Here is a 23,752-nt window from a genome sequence, read left to right as displayed (position 1 = left end):
AAATACCAGAGGACATGCATTTAAGGTGAGAGGGGGAAACGTTAAGGGAGATGTGCAGGGCTAGTGTTTTCACACTGAGTGTGGTAGGTGCCCGGAACAGGCTGCCAGGGGTGGAGGTGGAAGCAAATATGATAGTGGCTTTTAGATGGGCACATGGATGTGCAGGGAGTGAAGGGATCATGTGTGGGCAGAAGAGATATAATTTGGCATTGTGTTCAGCACAGGCATTGTGGGCCGAAGGGCCTGTTCCTGTGCCGTACGGTTCTATGTTCTACGTTCTATGTAAGCCCATCAAGCCTGTGCTAGCTCTTTGAAAGAACTATTCAATAGTCCCACTTCCTGACTCGTTCCTGTGGACCAGAGACTTTTTCTCTTTATATATTTAAAGGATACACCCCAGCAATAGCTGTAGATTGGGAACCAGGAGGAATGATGGACAATTATAATTGCTGGAGAAGTGGTTTTGAGCAAATTGTCCTCAGATCCCACAATCACAGAGTTATACAGCATGGAAACAGGCCCTTCGGCCCAACTCATCCATGCCGACCAAGTTGCCTACCCGAGCTAGTCCCATTTGCCTGTGATGGCCCATATCCCTCTAAACCTTTCCTATCCATGTACCTGCCCTAATGTCCATTAAGCATTGTAAGTCCATTTGCTTCTACCAATTCCTCTGGCAGCTCGTTCCATGTACCCACCATCCTCGGTGTGAAAAAGTTGCCATTCAGGTCACCTTTAAATCTGTCCCCTCTCACATTAAACCTATGCCCTCTAGTTTTAGATTCCCCGACCATGGGAAAAAGACTGTGACCTTATCTATGCCCCTCATTTCATAAACCTCTATAAGGTCACCCATTAGCCTCCTACACTCCAGGGAAAAAAAAGACAGCCTATCCAATCTCTCCTCATAACTCGAGCCCTCTCGTCCCAGTAACATTCCCGTGAATCTCTTCTGCACCCTTTCCAGCTTAATGACATCCTTCCTACAGCTAGGCAACCAGAACTGCGCACAATACTCCAAGTGTGGTCTCACCAACATCTTGTACAGTTGTAACATGACGTCCCAACTCAGTGTCCTGACTGATGAAGGTAAGTGTGCCAAACACTGTCTTCAGTACCTTGTCTACCTGTGTCGCCACTTTTAGGAAACAATGTACTTGTAACCCTATGTCCCTCCATTCTACAACTCTCTCCAAGCGCTGCCATTTGCTGTGCAAGTCCTGCCCTGCCTGGTTTAACTTACCAAAATGCATCACTTCACACTTGTCCATCTGCCGTTCCTTGTCCCACGGTTGGATTCATCCAAGAGTTTTAGAAGAAGTGGCCAGTGAGACAGTTGATTTCATTTTCCAAAATTCCATAGATACGGAGAAGGTTCCATTAGAGCTGAAATTAGCAAAATAGCTTATTTGTTGAAAAGGGGAGTCAGAAAGCAGGAAACTGCAGGCCAGTTAGCGTAACATCTGTCAGAGGGAAAGTGTTAGAAGCAGTTTTAAAGATGTTATAGTGGGACGGTTAAAAATACTCAAGGTAATCAGACAAAGTCAACATAGTTTTGTGAAAGAGGATTCAAGTTTGACCAATTTATTGGATTCCTTTGAAGAAGTATTTTTCCGCACAGAGGGTGGTGGGTATATGGAATGAGCTGCCAGAGGAAGCGGTAGAGGTGAGTACAATTACAATGTTTAAAAGACATTTGGACAGGTACATGGACAGGAAAGGTTTAGAAGGATATGGGCCACATGTAGGCAAGTGGAACTAGCTCAGGTGGACAACTTGGATGGCATGGACGAGTTGGGCTGAAGGGCCTGTTTCTGTGCTGTACAATTCTATGACTCTAAGTAACAAAGGCTACAGAAAAAGGGAAACCAGTGGATGTACTGTACTTAGATTTATAGGAGGCATTTGATAAGATGCCACATTAAAGGTTGTTGCAAACAATAAAAGCACAGTGTAGGAGGTAACACTGACGTGGTTAGAAGATAGGCTGGAGAACAAGAAAGAGAGAGCAAGCATAACTGGGTCTTTTTCTGGTTGGCAAGATGTAAAGAGTGGTGTGGCGACTGAGATTAATGTTGAGCCCTCAGTCCTCTGACTTGGATAAAGGCACTGAAAGTGTGGTTGCTAAATTTGCTGATAACACAAAGATGGATAGAAATGGAGGACATAAGGAGGCTACGGAGGACAACGATATGCCGTGAGTGGCCAAAGATCTGGCAACTGGAGTATAATGTGGGAAAGTCTGGAATTATCCATTTTGGCAGGAAATGCTGAAGGATTGCGGAGCTCTGAGCTGCAGAGAGGTCTTGGGTCCTGACACATGATCTGCAAAAGGTTCGTGTGCAGATGTTGCAAATAATAAGGGAAGCTAACAGGATGTTATTCTTGCAAGGTGAACTGAACACAAAAGTAGAGAGTTATGCTCAAGTTATATAGGGCAGAGCTGAGATCACATCTGGTGTCCTGTGTGCAATATTCTTCTCCTTATTAAGAGTGTTAATTCATTGGGAGCAGTCCAGTGAAGACTTGTTAGACTATTGCCTGGAATGGGCAGCTTGCTTTAAGAGGAAGCTAAGCTAAGGTACAGGCTAAGCTCGGCTTATATCTGCTACAGTTTAGAAGAATGAGAGGTGACTTGATTGAAACATATAGGATCCTGAGGGGTGTTGACATGATGGATGTGGAGACAATATTTACTCTTATGTAATGATCTACAAAAAGTAAATGATTGTCCATTTAAACCTGGGATGAGGTGATATTTTTCTCTCTCAGGGGGTTGTTGATAGTTGGAACTCTTTTCCTCAAAGGCTGGTGGAAGCAGAGCCCTTGATTATTTCTAAGGCAGCGGCAGAGAGATTTTTTGATAAGCAAGGAAGTGAACGGTTACCAAAGTAGGCAGAAATGAGGTTTTGAGGTCACAATCAGACCTTGTTGAATGGCACAGGCTTGAGGAGGTGGGCTGGGAACATTTGTCCTACTTCTGTTCCTAATTTATATGTTTATACCTAGTTCCCTTTTCAGCTTCAGCTGTCCTTTAAGGAAGAGACACGTTGCAAGTCCTAACAACTCACTGTGTTAATTAACTATTTCCTGTCTTGCTTCTCGTTCCTTTGCCAGTTACCTTAAACTTGTGTCCTCTGCTGAGGTAAACAATTTCTCCGTAATTATTCTAACAAGACCATTCATAATTGCAAGCGCTTCGATTAAATCTCCCCTTAACCCTCAGTAGCAGAGGAAAATAATCCCGGCTTCTTTAGTCTCTCCACTCACCTGACGTTTCTCCTCAATTTTTTCCAAGTCTCTTCTGAAGGATTGGGCCTGGAACTTCCCTGTTTCCCGTCCCTGTCAGGATCACAAATCCCATAGAGCCAACCAGCTGGAGGCTTAGGGGGAGCGTTGGGGGGTGAGGTTGGCACCTGGTGAAGTTGGGACGAGCAGGTGTATATGCCAATGGTGCCAGTAACCCCAGCCTACCTGCCAGAGCTGATGGGTGGGGGAATTGTTCCATGGAACATGAAAGCTCTGTAAAAGGATAACAATTCATCTTCCCTCTTTGGGAAGGAGTGTGGATGTTTTGGCCAGAATTCCAGCCTGGATCCATATCCTTCAGGAGGAGGAAACGCCGATTCACACTTGGCTTCCTTACTTCCAGTCATGCAAAAAGGGGAAGCTCGATACAGGGAGTTCCCACCAATGGCCACAGCCCCAAGAAAACTTGTAAGATCCCCAGAAAGCTCATAAAGAAAGGTCAAGACCTGGGCAATCCAATTCCTGGCAGAGGTTGGCATTGTCCGGATGGACTTCCAACAAAGTTACGGTAAGGTTGCTGAAGGTCTGGTCCTGAGATTTCAGCCTCTTTGACTCCTTGGTGCAGAGGAGGCATCAGTAGCTATCCAGAGCTTCATCCAAATGCTCACTCTGTGTGTGAATCAGAATCAGGTTTATTATCAGTGACATATGTCGTGAAATTTGTTGTTTTGCGGCAGCAGTACAGTGCAAGACATAAGGACTTGAAAATTACTATAAGTTACAAAAATGAGTAAGTAGTGCAAAAGAGGAATTAAGAGGTAGTGTTCATGGACTGTTCAGAAATCTAATGGCAGAGGAGAAGTTGTTGTTCCTGAAATGTTGAGTGTGGGTCTTCAGGCTCCTGTACCTCCTCCCTGAGATTCTCAGTGTGAGCTTCTCAGTGAATCCCAGCCAGCCATCTGTGATTCCATCAAGGCTAACCATGGATCTATTATCCAAAGCCAATACACAGGTCAGAAGGGTGGGGGGAGAGCATGGTCAATCTACAGGGTATAGGCAAGCTACCCCTCCCCCCAACCCCAGTCTCCACATTAAAAACAATTCCCATGTGAGATTCAGGATACTCCTCATGCTCGTTCATCATCCTTTCAAATTTAAATTCCTGCACAAATTCCTGTTTAAATTTAAATCCTCACACCCAGCCTTGTTAACACATGCATTTCCTTGCATATGTCACTGCACATCACATAGATTGAGCAACCCCAGCTATCTCTCCCTTACAACCCTAGGTCCTGAGGTCAGTAGTGGAGCCGCTTACCGCCACCAAGGGTTTCATCAGCCGACAGCATCAGTCAGGAGCTGTTTCCCCTGTGAACAACTTGCTGCCTCTTCCAGACAGACACACTTTACTGCAACAGCACTCTTTGCACAGATGTTTACCAATGCAGTTTTAGTCACCCAAAGGCTGTCGTGTTGTACAATGCCATGTTATGAGTTCACTCTCTTGGTGAATCTGTCCTGGGGAGGACTCAGACCCAGGGTGAAGTCGCATTAAAGAGTGCTGTGCACTTTGACTGGGTGTCGTACGGATATTAGTGACAGAGGAAGATTAAGGCCACACGACCATTCAAGCCTTTATCTCTTCCACTTTCTTTCCCAATCTCCACACACTTTAATGTCCATATCAGCCTTGAATATACTCAACACTACAGGAGTGACAAACCACAAAATTGCATCAAGGTAGATCAGGTTGGGGGGAGGGGTGGGGAAGGAGAGAAAGGAGGAGGAGTGGGTCAAGTGGGGAGAGGGAAGTGGGAAGAAGAGGCTTTATTCCCATTCACCAGTGCCCACGTCACAGATTCAGATCAGGGATCCTAGACCTGAACTGTTGACTGTTTCTCTTTCTACAGAGGCTGCCTTCCAGCATCCTCTGCTTTTACTTCAGATTTCCAGTGTCTCCAGTTTTGTTGATTTTCTTTTACTGAAAGAGCCTTGTTGACCCTTTATTTTCACTTGGTCCCTTCTGAGTTGCTTCCCCAACTCCAATCTCTGCAGATGCTGGAATGATGAAATAGAAATGATTAAAACTGGAAATCCCCAGCAGGGCAGGCAGCATCTGTGGAGAGTGAAAGAGAGTCAATGTTTCAGGTCATTGGCATTTCATCACTGGGCCAGCAAGAGATGGGGAGTGGATCCAGACCACGGGCTATGGCTGGTCACCTGGATCTCCAGTTGAGTCACGACAGAATGCTGCATTGTTGCAGGTGCCATTATTGGGATGAGATGTATGACTGAGGTCCTGTTCCCCAGTTCCATTACTGGAGATGACCATTAATCACATGGCATAATCTGCAAAAGGGCAGGGAGTCTTCCCAGTGTCCTGGCACACACTCTTCCCTTAACACGACCACAGAGGAGGCAGTTGAACTGGCCATCACACCGGGAGGCTCGGTTACCTGGATCAGCTGGCCTTGTATACTTGCAACAGGGATGCCAGGGGAACTACAACCATGCCCATTGGTGGATGTGGTTTTAAAAGTCTCAGGTGTCCAGGTTATTCATCTTGTGGAATATGGAGTTTTGCTGTCTGCAAAATCACAGTTCAATATGCCCATATAAAAGCCAACTGAAAGTAATTATTTGTTGCAGTATTTTGTTTTCTATTCAGTGTCAACACCATTATACAGGTCTTGAGAAAGGTGTATAAAATGATGAGGGGCATGGACAGTAGTGGGAGAGTCCAGGACCAGAGGGCACAGCCTCAGAATAGAAGGATGTTCCTTCAGAACAGAGATGAGGAATTTCTTTAGCCAGAGGGTGGTGAATCTATGGAATTCATTGCCACAGACGGCTATGGAGGCCAAGTCATTGGGTATATTTAAAGTGGAGGTTGATAAGTTCTTGATTAGTAAGGGCATCAAAGTTTATGGGGAGAAGGCAGAAGAATGGGGTTGAGAGGGAAAAATAAATCAGCCATGATCAAATGGCAGAGCAGAGTCGATGGGCTGAATGGCCTAACTCTGCTCCAATGTCTTATGGTCTTATGGACAGGGTAGATAGTCTTTTTTTTCCAGGTGGAAATGTCAGATACTGGAGGGCATAGCTTTAAGGTGAGAGGGGGAAGCTTAAAGGAGGTTTACGAGGCAATTTTTTTACCAGAGTGGTGAGTGCCTGGAACGCACTGCCAGTAGAGGTGATGGAAGCAGATATGATAGCAACGTTTAAGAGGCATTTAGACAGACACATGAAGATGGGAATTGAGGGATATAGACCACGGGCAGACAAGATGTGCAGTTTAAATTGGCCTCATGGTTGGCACAGACGTTGTGGGCCGAAGGGCCTGTTCCTGTGCTGTACTGTTCTATGTAATCTGTAATCATATTCCACAATCAATACTCCATTATCAATATTTTAACCTTTAGAAAGGCAAACATTATCTTGGATTGTCACGACCCCATCATTTTCCAAACAGTTCACTAGCTGCCCCTCTCCCACTGCAGCTCACAGGGACTGCCCGACCTCGCACAACAAGTTCATGGTCTTCCTGCCCCTCCTACATGGAGCATAATTAACCAAGAAAACCCCCGGGCACTGTATCTGCAGGTCAGAGACGGCAGTTCCAGGATGCGCCGTGGAATGGAAGGAAGTGTGTGTCCGAGGCCGGGAAATGCTGGTGGCGCTTTCATTCTTGATGAGCTCCCGGTCGCAACTCAACCACCGGCGGGGGACGTGGGTCCCGGGGCAGGAGAATAAAGCGGCTGGAAACTGCTCGGCGCCGCCCCCCAGTGGTCACGGTGCCGAAGTGATTAAACCCCACAGAATCGCATTAAGATGGATCAGGTGGGGAAGAGAGGGGGAAAGAGTGGAGGAGAGAGAGAGTGAAGGAGTGGGGTAGAGGGAGGGGAAGGGTGTGGAGGGAGAGGAGAAAGGGGAGGGGAAGGGAAAAGATAGAAAAAGGGGAAGGGATGCAGGAACTGGAAAGTGGAGAAGGGAAGGGGAAGTGGGAGGGGGAAGTGGGAGGGGAGAGGGGGAAGTGGGAGGGGAAGGGGGAAGTGGGAGGGGAGAGGGGGAAGTGGGAGGGGAAGGGGGAAGTGGGAGGGGGAAGTGGGAGGGGAGAGGGGGAAGTGGGAGGGGAGAGGGGGAAGTGGGAGGGGAGAGGGGGAAGTGGGGGAGAGGGGGAAGTGGGAGGGGAAGGGGAAGTGGGGGGAGAGGGGGAAGTGGGAGGGGAAGGGGAAGTGGGGGAGAGGGGGAAGTGGGGGGGAAGGGGAAGTGGGGGAGAGGGGGAAGTGGGGGGGAAGGGGAAGTGGGGGAGAGGGGGAAGTGGGAGGGGAAGGGGAAGTGGGGGAGAGGGGGAAGTGGGGGGGAAGGGGAAGTGGGGGAGAGGGGGAAGTGGGGGGGGAGGGGAAGTGGGGGAGAGGGGGAAGTGGGGGGGAGGGGGAAGTGGGGGAGAGGGGGAAGTGGGGGGGGAAGGGGAAGTGGGGGAGAGGGGGAAGTGGGAGGGGAGAGGGGGAAGTGGGAGGGGAGAGGGGGAAGTGGGAGGGGAAGGGGAAGTGGGGGAGACGGGGAAGTGGGAGGGGAAGGGGAAGTGGGGGAGAGGGGGAAGTGGGGGGGGAAGGGGAAGTGGGGGAGAGGGGGAAGTGGGGGGGGGGGGAAGTGGGGGAGAGGGGGAAGTGGGGGGGAGGGGGAGAGGGGGAAGTGGGGGGGAGGGGGAAGTGGGGGAGAGGGGGAAGTGGGGGGGAAGGGGAAGTGGGGGAGAGGGGGAAGTGGGAGGGGAGAGGGGGAAGTGGAGGGGAGAGGGGGAAGTGGGAGGGGAAGGGGAAGTGGGGGAGAGGGGGAAGTGGGAGGGGAAGGGGGAAGTGGGAGGGGGAAGTGGGAGGGGAGAGGGGGAAGTGGGGGAGAGGGGGAAGTGGGAGGGGGAAGTGGGAGGGGAGAGGGGGAAGTGGAGGGGAGAGGGGGAAGTGGGAGGGGAAGGGGGAAGTGGGAGGGGAGAGGGGGAAGTGGGGGAGAGGGGGAAGTGGGAGGGGAGGAGGAAGTGGGAGGGGAAGGGGGAAGTGGGAGGGGAGAGGGGGAAGTGGGGGAGAGGGGGAAGTGGGAGGGGAGAGGGGGAAGTGGGGGAGAGGGGGAAGTGGGAGGGGAGGAGGAAGTGGGAGGGGAAGGGGGAAGTGGGAGGGGAGAGGGGGAAGTGGGGGAGAGGGGGAAGTGGGAGGGGAGAGGGGGAAGTGGGGGAGAGGGGGAAGTGGGGGAGAGGGGGAAGTGGGAGGGGAGGAGGAAGTGGGAGGGAAGGAGGGAAGTGGGAGGGGAGGGGGAGGGGAGGAGGAAGTGGGAGGGGAGGGGGAAGTGGGAAGGGAGAGGGTGAAGTGGGAGGGGAGGGGGAAGGGGACGAGACAGATGGGGAATGGGGAATGACCAAGTGGAAGGAGAGGGGGAGGAGAGTCGGGAGGGGAGAGAGGAGGAAGTCAGAGGGTAGAGGGAAGAGGAGGGAGAAAAGGACGGGGAGAATGGGAAAGCGATGGGAAAGAGGGGAGGGGAAAAGGGGAGGACAAAGGGGAAGTAGAATGGGAGGAGAAAGTGGGAGGTAAAACAGGGATTGGAGGGGTGCAAAATTAGGGAAGGGGAAGAGGGGAGGAGAGGGGAAAGTAGGGGAGTAGGGGATGGGGAGAATGGGGAGGGGCAAAATGAGGACTTGGGGAGAAAGGGATGCCAGGAGAGAGAGGGAGAATGGAAAAGGGATAGGGGAAGTTTGTGGTGAGAGGGAGAAGCAGGAAGGATGGGGTGAACACAACAACACAATCTGAGTTATCCAATCTATATAATGATTAAAATCACCATTCTTTCTTGCAGTACCTTTCTTACGAGCCCTCATTATTTCTTGATTCATTGTCCTATCATATAGCTGCTGTCAGGGGCTTCCACCAGTGACTTCTCACCCTCATTACTTCTTATCTCCAAAACAAAAGATTCTACATCTTGAGCTTCTGAGCCGATATCGTTCCTCACCACCACAGTGGTCTCACTCCCAACAAGCAGAGCAATTGCAACTCCTTTACTCTTCTACTCATCCTTTCAAGATGTCAAACACCCCTGAATATTCAGCTCCTGGCCTTGGTCACCTTGCAACTACACCTCTTTAATGGTTATCAGATCAGAACTGTTATTTCTTTTTGTGCCATAAATCCATCCATCCTGTTACAAATGATTGAGATAAGAAGCCTTTAATCTTACCTGATCACTTTCCTTGCTCTGACTCTAGTTGCTGCTGCTTGCACCCTCTGCCCCTTCCTGACTCACTCTGGTTTTTGTTACCCCTGTGAATGTCCTGCACCATTGCCTTCTTTATTTTCCTAAATACCCCTTCACCCGACCCCAGGGCTTTCATTCCCAGTTTAGCTTTTGTCCCTTTTCGAGTGAACTTCAGGTTCCCATCACCCTGCCAAACTGGTTTATCCTTTCCCCTGTGTCAATGGTGCAACCCATCTGGCTTGTGAGAATCCCACCTCCGCAGAAAGGGGCACGACTCCTGAAGAATCCAAAGCCTCCCCTCTTACACCACTGATTTATCTGCTCCACCTTCCTTTTACTGTACCCACAAGGACGAGATACTGGCAGTCATCCAGCAATCCCAAAGCATCATTTCAAAGAATATCAGGATGTTATCTCCATGCCGTAGCCAATATTTAATCTTAGTTTTACATCATTATAATCGGATTATCTCGCCACAATCTTGTTGCTGTTTTTGGGAACTTGCTGTGTTCTGATTGGCCACTAAGTTTATTGCAACAGCTGATTCAACTGTACTTCACAGGTTGTTGAGTACACTGGGATGTCCTGTGCTTGTGAAAGTTGCCACATTTATTCCTACTTGCTGCAGATAAATACAATAAAAATAGCAATGATCTTAAATGAAAGCAGTGTCCCTTTAACTGGGAGCTTTTACCAAAACTCCCAGGCCGGGCTACCGCCAGTACATCCGTGAGACATTCCCACTGGGAATCTCCCTGACCAAACTGGAGGCAACTCTAAGCTACAGCTCCCAGCTCTCCCATTCACCATCAGTCACAGTGTCCTAGGCCACACCCTGGAACCCCAGCCTGTCCCTTCTGCAGCCAGTCACAAGTCCAGGTCTGTTTTCACTGTCATGGCATATTTATTGATCAGTGTGTTTACTTCCCTCAAACGTGTCAATGTTTAGAAAGAGATCAGATCAAATGGTTTGCTTCAAGGACTGGGGAAGTAGAGGGAGGGAATGGAGAGGGAAGGGATTACTATGGAGTTGGGGAGGAGAAGGAACTAGCAGTGGAGAGGTGAGGGAAGCAGGTGGAGAGTTGGGATAGGGCTGGGAGGTGAGGGGGTGGGGAATGAGCAGTGAGGGAGTGGGTGGAATTGTTTCGAGTACACCCTAATTCAAGGAAGAAGGCCCACCGATAAATAACTCCACTGGTAAAATTATCCAGAGAGACTGAAGCCTGTGGGTGATGCACCCACGATCATAAAGGTTTTTCAAATGTGCCTTAGTATCCGTCTGCATTCTACATTTTCATGGAATGTTTCTGTGGACATATTTATAAATGATTCAGGGAATACTGTAGGTGAACAAACAGATATTTACAACTGAGGCACACTTTCATCCTGAATGTGTTTAAAACTATCAGCTTCAATCTTGCGAAGTATTGTTTAGCTCCTTTGATATACAGACACTCTGCTGTAATAAACTGTTGTTCATTGTTACCTGCTTCCGTGTTACAGCTGCACGTAGTGTGAATGTAGTGAACCAGTGGGGATCAGCCAGTGGCGATCAGCCAGTGGGGATTAGCGCTGCTGCCCTGGGCTCTGACTTTCATCAGTCTGACTTAGTTTCATGTTGTTTTCATGACACAGGAGGCCATTGGGCCTGTCAGGTCAGTGCCAGCTCTCAGAGCAGCCCCATTCCCTCACCGATTTTCCCTTTCTTACATCAACTCCCTCTCTCCCCAGCCCCCAAATTTCCTGCCACTTACCCACACTAAGGGACAATTTACCGTAAATGATTAACATTCCAGCACATCTTTCGGATGTGGATGGATGTCAGAGCAGCCGGGGGAAGCCCAGGCAAACATAGAGAATATGCAAACTACACAGACAGTACCTGAGGTCAGGAATGAACTCAGGACCTTGGAGGCAGTGTGAGGATCAATAGCTCCCTGCTGTTTTGGTGCTGAAACAGACAAGTGATAGTGCTGGCTCTTGTTCAATGTGTGAGCATTTACCTCAGAGTCTAACATTCACAAGTTGCCAGTGGGCACCGCAGTTGTCTGATTGTCCACGTTGATATATCCTAAAGTTAAATTACAGAAGCATTTACTGAAGTTCTGTTACCAGATTGTAACGACTCAGTCCAGGGCCCTGGTTTGGCTGACTTCCTGTCATGTTGTAACATTTATGTCAGCTCTCCCACAAGGTCCAGATCTTGATGAAATAAAGTCTTTGACTTTTGCTTAGTCTCTTTGCTTTACAAATCCAATTACCTCGGAGTCTATTTGCCTGAGGTGGCATCTGACGGATTCGAGGAGTTTCTTCACACCAACCTATGAGTATCCCAGGTATGAGCTTTGATCTCAGGAGCTGCCCAGTGACTGCCAGGATTAGCCTGATGTTATGTTTGCTGGCCGTCACTGGCAGGAAGACCATTGTAGCTGAAGCGACGGGGAGCTTCCACTGTGTGGGCCAGGGTTAGCCACAAGACATATGTGGCGAATTGGGAATGTAGAGGTTGTCAATTAGTAAATGTAAACTGACCCAAGGTAAACAGTTGGGCGCGTGATTTGGGATAGTACACTCATCTGTTGGCAAATTGAAGGCTTTCTAACAACCAGGAAGATGCATCAAGATCTGAGGAACTCAGAATTCTAAACTTCCCCTGGAGTTTTGCACTGAATAGTGAGGTGTTGATCTAACAATACTTCACAACTACCTGCATTGCAGACATGGGGGTTCTCCCATTATCCACTCGGAGAGGTGTGCCAGTGATGCCTTAGAGAGGGAAAGCTTTGAAAAATAACCATCACCAGATTAAATATATTTGTACTGGTGGGATTGTGGAGTAAAGACAGTTAAAGCCACTTCACCACCGTTCTCACACAAGAGATGTCTTGACGCAATCCTCTTTATTTTAGCCTGAAATTGTACAACCAGCAGCCAATCAGGTTGAGCAACTGCCCAAGGGAATCAGCTGCCATCAATGGAGGGGATCAAAAACCCTCAGACGTCTTCTGGGATCACAGTAACTGGAAGGTGTAGGAGGGCTTGGAGATGTCCAAGACTAATCATGTTATTCTTCAAAGGTGGCTGGTGCATTCTGTGAGGTTAACCCATCAACCTGACTGCAGTTTGCAGATGTTTTCGCATTGTTTAAGTTATTGCTGTCCTTGCATTTGAGTTCTACTCTCCCCTGGGGTCACTGGGCCAAGGGCAAGCCCTTTCAAGCAATCATCAGCCATTGTGATGAAAATGAGGATGTGTGCAGAGCCAGGGATGATCCTGGGAAAGTCTATTGCTAAATCCTCAAGTTAGAGGCACTGTGTCTATTTCTGGTGACCTTGGAGATGCTGTGGCCTCCTAGGGTAAACCTCTGGACTTGTCTATTTGGGTTCATGACCCCTCTCTTGCTGATGTCTCCGCGCCCCATTGGTAACTCTCTTGAGTGGGAGTCAGTGCTGATAGTCTGCAGCCAGTCAAATCAAAAATATACGCTTTCAAGCAGGGATTGTTGCATATAAGAAAATACTGCAGATGTAGGAAATCTAAATCAAAAGAATGCTGACAAGGATTGCGGTTTAAATATTGCAAACATTGATTTCTATCCGGGGAAGGTGAACAGGAATTGAGTGGGTATTTTAGGATGTCCATATTTGTACAGGCCACCACACTTTATTTTCTCAGTTCTGCAGTTGCATGGTGCAAAGCCAAGTTTGTCTGCAGACCCAGGAGGCTTTTAAGAGTTGTGGCCCCAGTTTTTGAGCCTCTGAGCAGTGCCAAAACCAGACACCAGTGGAAATAGGAGTGATGAAATGAGAATATTTCCCCACTGTGCAACTTTACCAGAACCTCTAGGTCTGGGCAGGTTGGACGCAAAGTAAAGCTTTCTTCAGATAAAATTCCTCAGCTGAACCTCAGATTAATCCACACCTCCTCACTTGTCTGCACAGTATGATATTTTCACTCCCTGTACCAGCCTCTCAGAGGTTGAGCTGTAATGCTGTGTAAATTTTCCTATAGATTGATACACATTAGGAACTTTATTTAAGGAGCTATGTTAGTGCATTGGAATCTGTTCAGAGAAGATTCACTAGTGTAATACCTGGTATTATACTTGGTATTATACCTGGTGTAATACCTGGTTGAGGCAGGTACACTAACAACATTTAAAAGGTAGTTGGACAGGTACATGGATAGGAAAGGTTTAGAGGGATATGAGCCAGATGCGGGCAAATGGGACTAGCTTAGATGGGAATCTTAGTCAACGTGGAACAGTTGGGCTGAAGGGCCTGTTTCTATGCTGTATGACTCTATGACTCTCTATGACTCTATGACCTGGAACAAACGAATTGTCTTATGAGGACAGTTTGGACAGGCAAGGCTTATATCCACTGGAGCTCTACTGCATTAGGAGTTTGAGGAGATTTGGTATGTCACCAAAAACTCTTGCAAATTTCTACAGATATACAGAGGAGAGCATTCTGACTGGTTGCATCACAGCCTGGTACGGAGGCTTCAATGTGCAGGATCAAAAGAGGCTGCAGAGGGTTGCAGACTCAGCCAGCTCCATCATGGGCACAACCCTCCCTGCTATTGAGGAGATCTTCAAGAGGCGGTGCCTCAAGAAGGCGGCATCCATCATTAAGGACCCTTACCACGCGGGACATGCCCTCTTCATGTCACTACCATCGAGGAGGAGGTACAGGAGCCTGAAGACCCACACTCAATGATTCAGGAACAGTTTCTTCCCCTCTGCCATCAGATTTCTGAACGGTTCATGAACCCATGAACACCACCTCGTTATTCCTCTTTTGCACTATTTATTTATTTTTGTAACTTATGGTAATTTTTTTGTCTTTATGTCTTGCACTGAACTGCTGACGCAAAACAACAAATTTCACGACATATGTCAGTGATAATAAACCTGATTCTGATTCTGAAGTTTAGCAGTGCTCAAGGTGACTTGATTGAAATATGTGAGACCCTGAGGAGTCTTGACAAGGTGGATGTGAAGATGTTTGCTCTTCTGGGAGAAGCTAGAATATGAGGTCAATCTTTAACAATAAGGGGTTGCCCATTTAAGACAGGTGAGGCCAGGAACTCTCCTCCTCAAAGGGAGCTGGATGCATAGTCTTTGAATATTTTTAAGGTAGAAGTGTATTAGGTACTTGGTAAGCAAGGGGGTGCAAGATTAAACCGGTTATATGGGAATGCAAAGCTGAGGTTGCAATCAGATCAGGCATGATATTATTGAATGGCAGAGCAGGCTCCAGGGTGCTAATGTTCCTGCTCCTAATTCACACGTTTGTATTTTGTTATCTCCTGACAAAGTTGGTCCAACTCTGCCTTTGCTGGTCAACTTGTGCAAGGTTCTGTCACATTTCCTGCCTTGCACTGTATCTCACTTTATCCATCCTACTTGTCCTCTCTGATCTACACCCCCAAAATTTAGCTCCATTGTCCTCAACTATAGCTTTGCTCTATTTTCTCCAGCCTATATACCCTTACCCACCTTGCACAGGCCTATCTTTCCAGCCTGATCATACACAATATTCCTGACTCTTGCCTCTGCTGCTTCCATCTGTCCCTAACTCCCTGGTGTTGGGTCATGAACCAATGAACCTCGTTATTCCTTCTTTTTGCACTATTTTTGTAATTTATTGTAATTTTTATGTCTTTGCACTGTACTGCTGCTACAAAACAACAAATTTCACGTCATATAAGTCAGCGATAATAAACCTGATTGTGATTCATACATACAGGAATTCCCTCTCTACATCTCAAGAGCTCACTTTCCTCCTTCAAGTCTCACTTCTTTGACAATGTCTTTCGCCAGCCTAGGATTGTGTCCCCACACAGCTCAATGTTCCTTCTCACTTTGGCCTTCTGTCACATAAATCAGGGTGTTCTTTACAGTGAAAGTTCTTTATAGACTTAAGCTGATACTGTTTTACCTTGATTTCTTTTACCCGAAATTCATTAGATATCACTCTCACAACACATGTCAGGAGGCCCAAGTGACTAACAGCCCACAGCATGGGAGAAACCAACTGTCAGGGGAGGTGAGAAAACTGACAGAAGTTCCTTCTGTTACAGCAAGTGGGTGGAGTTAGGTGTAGAACTCAGAAGTGAAGGGTCATTCATCATAATGTTAAAAGGTCACCTTAAAAGGTGAGAACATCTGAATATTTTTCTGTTAGATTCAATAGTGAAGTGAATGTTTTGCCGTGAAAGAATTAGAATATCAGGTAAAAATTACTAATCAAAGAAATAAAGAACATAAAGCTTAAAAGAACAAAATAGTAGTGACTTCAATGTTTTGATGCAAGTTAATAAAATTACAGTGCAAGGAGAATCCAGGTTTAATTTGTGCACTGTGCAAAATAGTCTTTATACCTTGGGGAGAAAGTAAAAGATTGGTTTGGCGGGGTGGGTGGGGGGGGGAGAGGGGGGAGGGAAGGGGGAGTTGGTGGATGAGAGCTTTTCCACTTCAGCCTTTGGACACCTGAGCCCTTGGTCACTGTAACATTATAGCACCACAAAATGGACAACTTAAAGACTCAAGGGCTCAGGCAACTTGTAAGCTTGAAGATATCATTTTTCCCATTTCATAAGTTGTGAGTGAGGGAAGGTCCCTCACTGGGACAAGCTCTGGACAGTGGGCAGAGGTTGCCCACTTCTACCCCACTGTGATAAGACTGTTGAACGGTTCCCTTATCCAACGAGATGGACTATGACCTCACGATCTTGTGTGACCTTGCACCTTATTGCACTGCACTTTCTCTGTAGCTGTGACACTTTACTCTGTACTGTTATTGTTCTTACCTGTACTGCCTCAATGCACTCTGTACTAACTCAATGTAACTGCACTGTGTAATGAATTGACCTGTATGATCGGTTTGCAAGATAAGTTTTTCACTGTACCTTGGTACAAATGACAATAATAAACTAATACCAATACCAATACCAGCTGCCTGTAAGTTGGTTCCTGACGAGCAGAGTGTGCTGTTCACTCTTACAGGCCAGAAAAAATGCAGAACACAGCAGAATTTAGTTTCGTTTCAGAAATATGTGCAGCCAAAGAAAAACATTTAGGGGAAGATGATTAAAATTTCACTCTTTCATCTGCATGTAATGTTATTCATGTTAGGAATGGCAAAACCCACTGGATCAAGCCCTTTATTTAGTGTTAAGGTAAAGTAAAGCATGGACCTCCCCTTAGCTGTTAAGGCACAAATCCAATAGATAGTGTCTGGTGGAGAGTAGGTTGGGCAGGGAGTGGAGGCCAAGATATTTTTTGAGTAAGGCAGGGGGAGGTGAGGTGTGGGGTGGATAGGTGGAGGGGAGGTGTGGAGGGCAGAATATTGGGAGGGTAGAGTGGGGGAGGAGATTTGGGGTGGTTAGGCAGTGAGCGATGGGGCGTTGCGGGTGTAGGTTGGATCATTAGGTGAACAGGGCAGTGAGTGTGAATGTGATGGGTGAGAGTGGATGTGAGGGGAGGTCAGGATATTGGGTGGGCAAGATGGGGAGTGGTGGTGGGCAAGAGAAAGCCAGCTTATTAGATGAGTAGCATGGAAGACATCTCCTGACTTTAATCCCGAGGTGTTGTCTTCCAGAGTTTATAAACATGCGACCTAAGTTCCAGCATTAACTACACAAGGGCCTAACTGAAGGGGCAATTATGGTCTGGGACAATGCTTTGGTATTTAAAATAATCTCTGGTGTAAGGAAGCCTCTGAGTGTGGAGAGTTAAATTCTTGGATGGTGTCAAGCTTTCTTTACAGTGTCAGTAGGAGTTGGTTTATTGCTCCTTTCCCAGTGTAGTTTTGCAGTGTTTTTATAGCTGGCTTCCCCTTTGCATTGGTGAGCATTTTTAAAGTTATTTTTATCCTCTTTCTTTTCACAATGGCCTTCTGGCGGCAGCTGAAAATCTGCTTCCAGTGATGACATAAGAGGAAGAGATTACATTGCTGGTGCTTGGAGAACCTGATGAGGAACAGAATTACTGGGATAGGTGGTTGCACCTGAGGTAGCCCTGGTTTCATTCACCCAGACCCAGGAGCCTTGTCTTAGGCACAGGAAATGGACCCAGCCACAGTTCAATTTGATAATGTTCTTGGAAGCCCCTTGGAATGGTTTTACTGCATTACTGTGGTCATATAATAGAAATTGTTGTACTGTATGCCTGAGCAGGTCAGAGGTTATTCATTTTTGGAGATCTGGGTAGAAAGTTGAAAGGAGCATTTAGTCAGGACAAAAGTCAAAAGAAAACTGCAGATGCTCAAAATTTGAAATATAAATGGAAAACACTGGAAACAACTCGGCAGGTCAAGCAGCATCTGGGGAAAGAGAAACAGTTAACATTTCAGGTCTTGGACCCTTCCTGACCTGCTGAGTTTATCCAGCATTTTCTGTATCTATGTTAGTCAGGACTCCATTGTAAAATGTACCAGAAGTCCTGTCACTGTGACCGTGCCTTGATGCTATGGGTTAGCGAATGTGCGAGTGAAGGAAAGAATGGAGTCACAGGGTGGTACAGCAAAGAAACAGGCCCTTCGGCCCACCACATCCATGCTGACCTTTTTGCCCATCTGTACTAATTGCCCACATTAGGACCATATCCTTCCATGCCTTGCCTATTTACGTGTCTGACTAAATGTTTCTTAACCCTAGTGATCATATCTGATTGCACCACATCCTCTGGCAACATGTCCCAGGTACCAACCACTCTCTGTGTGAAGAACTTTCCACTTAGATACCCCTCACCCTCCTTCCTCTCACCTTAAACCTAGGCTGTCTTGTATGTGATACCCCAGCTTAGCAAAGGCTCCAAGGTCTCCCATTCCATTCCTCCTAATGTCATTATTTCCCTCCTCCCTGCTCTATTCCCAGATGTAGCAGACACACATTCCTGTAAACACAAGCAGTAGTTCTTTAAGCCCTGCTGATGGCCCAGAAACCTGCCTCTGTTGGTCCAATGAGCGCAGGGTGTATGGTAACTGTATTCAGACAGGCTGACCCTCAGATTTCAGTCAGGGCCAGCGTGCAGTCCAGGGGATTGAATTCAGTGCAGATGCAACTCGAAATTCTACTCACTTATTTGGACATCAGACAACATTTGGATAAGTTCCACAAGAAAGAATTCTGATGATTGAAAAGTTTGAGAACTCAGGCCACAATATAAGATCGAAAAGAACGCGATCCTGGAGGTTTGTTTGAGTTCCAACTCCTTTCTCCCCGTGTTCCCTTTGTTCTTAAACCCAGATGTCCTTCAATATCTTGCTTACATGGATGTTCATCAGGCTTCAGTGTAGACAATGAAAGCCAGTAGAAACTTCAACATTCAGGCAAGACTGATGCTGCCTTCACCCCATGTCAACACTGACATATTTACAGTGCAATGAGCAGTGGGAACATTGTCGTCCCCCCCTTCCTTTCCTTAACCCAGGGCCATTGAACCAAGTGTGGCATCACATTGAGCCAGTTAATGCCACCCCAGTTTGTTTGACCTGAGAACCATGTTGTCCATATGGTTCAATTATCTGCATTTATCAGCTCACTGAATCATTGAAAGTTCCACATGACCTGCTTTTCTGGGCGACATAAATGGTGCCATGCCGTTGTTCTGACAAGAGCAGAGGTGTTACCACAGTTTCCAGACCAATACTTATTCCTCAACTAACAGAAATGCATTGCTTGCCCATTTTCACTTCACTGTTTGTGGGAGTTTGATGTGCACGAAATGGCTGCTGCATTTCTAACCGTACAATAGAGGCTGCACTTTAATTTGACTGAAATGTTTTGTGATGTCTTAAAATACTGAAAGGCGCTCAATAAATCCAAACATTTCCATTTCCTTTTCTAAATGACCTTCCTTAGTAACTTATTTCACTTTGTGTAATAAAAAAATTATTAACCTTCCCTTTTACTCCCAATCTTCTTGCTTCAACTTGTTTCCCCTAACAACAACCCTTCACCTTGAGTCATTCCCTGTTTAGTGGAGTCAGCAGCTCTAAAAAAAACTCTTTCTCCTCTAAACTCTGGGTTCCTGAGCACAGCTGGAATTTTGTTCTGTCTGGAACTTTATCCAGCGGGGCTGCTCTCTGATAAGTCAATAGGAGTTCCAATGGATCATTTAGTCATGACACCCAGCACCCTGAGCCCAAAGCTGCCCCTACCTACTCTTCACAAGGCAGAAGGGGCAGAACTCTGCACCGTCATCGTCAGAGGAACTGCTCAGTACAAAGGCTTTTGTTCTTCGTTGTGGGCCATTTATGGAAACACATTTTTAATCGCAATGGGCTGTTATCTTTACAGTGGAGATGAGATAAAAGGAACTCAGTGTGAATGTGAGACCTTGAGAGGTAACACAATTCTCCAGAGCAAAATAAAAAAAGATACATGTTTGACTTAATTCTAAGTTGGCCTGAATTCCTAATTCTTTCCTTTAAATTGTTCTGAGTGAGTTACAGTTTAAAATCTTTTTGCTCCAGATTCCAGCATCTGCAGTCTCCATCTTAAAACCTTAGCCTTAAATCCTAGACAGTAAATGAACTGCACTAATGGGGGATGGGCCTTGTTTGTTCAAAGATCCACTTCCTGCTTTTAACATCTGTAAACAGTTGACACAGACACAGACCAGGGCAAAAGGAAAACCCATTTACCACAATAGGTGGAGAGCGCTCCTTCTCACTGACACTGGCGTGACCACTCCTCATTAACAAACCATTTGCCACATGCCCAAGTATTTTAGCACATATGTGTGTGTGTGTGTGTGTGTGTGTGTGTGTGTGTGTGTGTTGTAGCTGCATGTGCACAGTATGGTTAGTGGAATAAACAACAGGCTCATATTCCAGCATCTTTCTGTGATTCTCAAGATGAGCTGCACTGTGATGAAAAACACAATGATGCTGGAGGAACTCAGCAGGCCAGGCAGTATCCGTGGAGAAAAGCAGGCGGTTTCAGGTCAGGATCCTTCTTCACGACCTGACTCAAAATGCTGACCGCCTGCTGGGTCCAATAGATAGGGTGAATGCACTCAGTCCTTTTCCCAGGGTTGGGCAATCAAGAACTAGAGGACAAAGGTTTCTGAGAGGGAAAAGATTTAATAGGAACGTGAGGGGCAACTTTTTTACACAAAGGTTGGTACCCATGTCGAATGAGCTGCTAGAGGAAGTGGTTGAGCCAGGTACAATAACAACTTTTAAAAGACAGTTGGGCAGGTACAAGGATTGGAAAGGTTTAGAAGGTTATGGGCCAAATGCTGGCAAATGAGACCAGCTTGGATGGGGCATCTTGGCCAGCACGGACCAGTTGGGCCATGCTGTATGACTCTATGACTTATCTGCAGAGAGCAGCTTGTAATGAGTCGCCATGCTCTGGTGCCACCTTGCATTGCATATTGCATCAAATCAGGAGATCAGGGTAGTAATGATGGTGAGAACACAGATATGACTACTTCTGAGTAGTTATATATTAAGTAAAGGGCATCTGTATAACATCCACCACAACTGAATGTTATGGATAAAGATCAAAGGGATGAACAGAAGCCCAGAACATTTACTGGTTTAGCATTTTTCCATAAACACAATGTTGCCACAAGCTGTTTCTTCCAGCCAGCAGGATTAAGTTCATGGTGCAACATGAGGGTTACCACATCCATCCAGTGGAACATCTGACCATTGATGTATCACAAGCATTGGTATTAAGTTACATCAGGCCTCTAAGCTCAGGGTGAGAGGGGAAGCAAATTTATAAATAATCGATAATGACACAGAGAGTAAGGAAAACGCAAGAATAAAAGGAAAATTCTTTCTTTCTTCAAGGTTCTTTTTATAACTGAAGGTGGATCACTTGCCTCTGAGCCAGAAGCTCATGGGTTCAAGTCCCACTTGCAGGGCACCAACGTGTACTCTCATGTGACACTGTCTTTTCAGTCAGACAATAAACTGAGACTCCATCCTTGTTCAGCAGCAGTACTTGAAGAAGTGTAGCAGAGTTCTCCCCAATCCTGACCAATATTTAATCCTTAAGTAGCACCTCTCTAAAACAGATATGAAAAGAGAATGCTGGTGACACACAGCAGGCCAGGCAGCATCTGTTGGGGAAGAATCAGGGTTTATGTTTCGGTTTGATGACCTATCATCAGATCAGAACATCCCACCCTGGTCATTCTGTCTTCTCCCCCCTTCATTGCATAGAAGATACAGAAGCTTGAAGACTCACACCACCAGGCTCAAGAACAACTTCTGTCCTGCTGTTATAAGACTCTTGAACAAAGCTCTTGTACAATAAAGATGAACTTTTGATCTCCCAGTCTACCTTGTCGTGGACCTTGGCACCTTAATTGGCTACCTGCACTGCACTTTCTCTGTAACTGCAACACCATATTCTAGATTCTGTTATTGTTTTTCCTTTTGTATTACCTCGATGTACTTACGTATAGAATGATCTGTCTGGATGGCATGCAAAACAGAGCTTTTCACTGTATCTCAGTACATGTGACAATAATAAACCAATTACCAATTACAACAAGTGACCTGGTCATTTATTCTATTGTTATTTGTGGGAGCCTGTTATGCACGGATTGATTGCCATGTTTCCAAGATGACTGCAGCTCATGCAATGTTTATCATTTTGTTGGAATAAAATGTAGAAAATCATAGAAATTTACAGTGTCAAATGAGACCACTTAGTCCTGGGATCCATGCCAACTGAAAAGAGCCATCCAGCCTAATCCCAATTCTCTCTCGGTCTACATTTCTGGAGTTCACAGTGAACAGGAGCTCATACTGGTTCACTTAGGATAAAGATTGATACATTTTCTACTTTTATCACATTAAAGACATTTAGTTGCGAAGGTGCCAATGATAGTGTAAGAACTGTTTAAGTATTTTTTCTAAAATATTCACATAAAAAAAATCTAAGAAGTTCAGAAAACTTAACAATATTACAGAAAAAGTTAAAAAATCAGTTTTGTTGAAATAATTTATTCCTTTAGTAAAAATGCGTTGAATTTGGTGAACCTCGCAGCTTCATAATTGATAGTTTTTTAATGTAACATACTAAGCTGCTTAGAGGAGTTTAATTGAGCTGGCTGAATGCATTCACAGAGGTGAGATAAAAAGGACACTCACATTTAAGTATCTCTTTTCATGATCTCAGTTTGCACAAACCACTTTACAGCTAACGGCCTTCTTTCAAAGCGTAGCCACTGATATGATGTTGGAAGTGCAGCAGCCAAATTGTGCAGATTCAGTCCCTGCCCTAGAATCATTGTTTCTGTCAAATCATTTAACAATGATTTATAAAATCACAAAAATTAGAAATACTCATTTCCTAATTCCTGTTTGATTATAATTTAAAGCAGGTTGTTAGATTGGCAATGTAACTTAATAAGTGTGTCTTTACCAATTCTTGCAATATATCAGTGGTCAAATGTTCCATTGCCACTGGATGGTTGTGGATGTTGCACCTTGAAGTTAATCCTGCTGGTTGGAAGAAGCTACTTACGTTAGTGGAAAATTGCTAAACCAGTAAATGTTCTGGGCCTCTGTTCATCCCTCTAATCTTTATCCATAACATTCAGTTGTGGTTGATGTTATACAGATGCCCTTTACTTAATATCTGCTAATTTAAGAGAGTGCCTTATAATATCACACCTTCTTTTATTGGCAGGATAACATGTTACAAAGTAATTTAGATGACATCATAAACGGCAAGAGTCAAGCTCATCAATGGTCCTGATCTGGCAGATATAAGCTGGTGCTCCAGTATTGATCTTAGGGTCTCCTGGCTAGACATAAGTCAAGTCAAGGTTTGTTGTTATGTGCACAAGTACGGTGAGGTACAGGTACAATGAAAAACTTGCATCACCAGCATGTAGATTCACACACCAACACATAGATTAAGTTATATATAAATTAGACACAATTTTTTTTAAAGTTTAAGATGGTGCCGGAGAGAAGCGACATTTTGCAGGCAGCGTGCAGGAGGACACTTTTATATTTACATTCTGACCTTTTATATATTCACATTATACAGTAACCCACCACACACACACCCCCAAACCTCACCCCCAACTCCTCCCATTAGGACGCTGATACTTAACAATGCACCCACTATCTTTGAAAAGCCTATTAACATTCACAACCCAGACTCACACAGACTAAACACTCACTTGCTAGAGATATCAGAATGTAATATATCTTCATTAGACACCTCACTACAAGACTCCCAGTTACAATGCTATCCCTACCTCATCTTCTTGTCC

Source organism: Pristis pectinata, chromosome 17 (genome assembly GCF_009764475.1).
Source record: "Pristis pectinata isolate sPriPec2 chromosome 17, sPriPec2.1.pri, whole genome shotgun sequence".
Lineage (NCBI taxonomy): Eukaryota > Metazoa > Chordata > Chondrichthyes > Rhinopristiformes > Pristidae > Pristis > Pristis pectinata.
Note: the sequence above shows the minus strand (reverse complement) of the source record.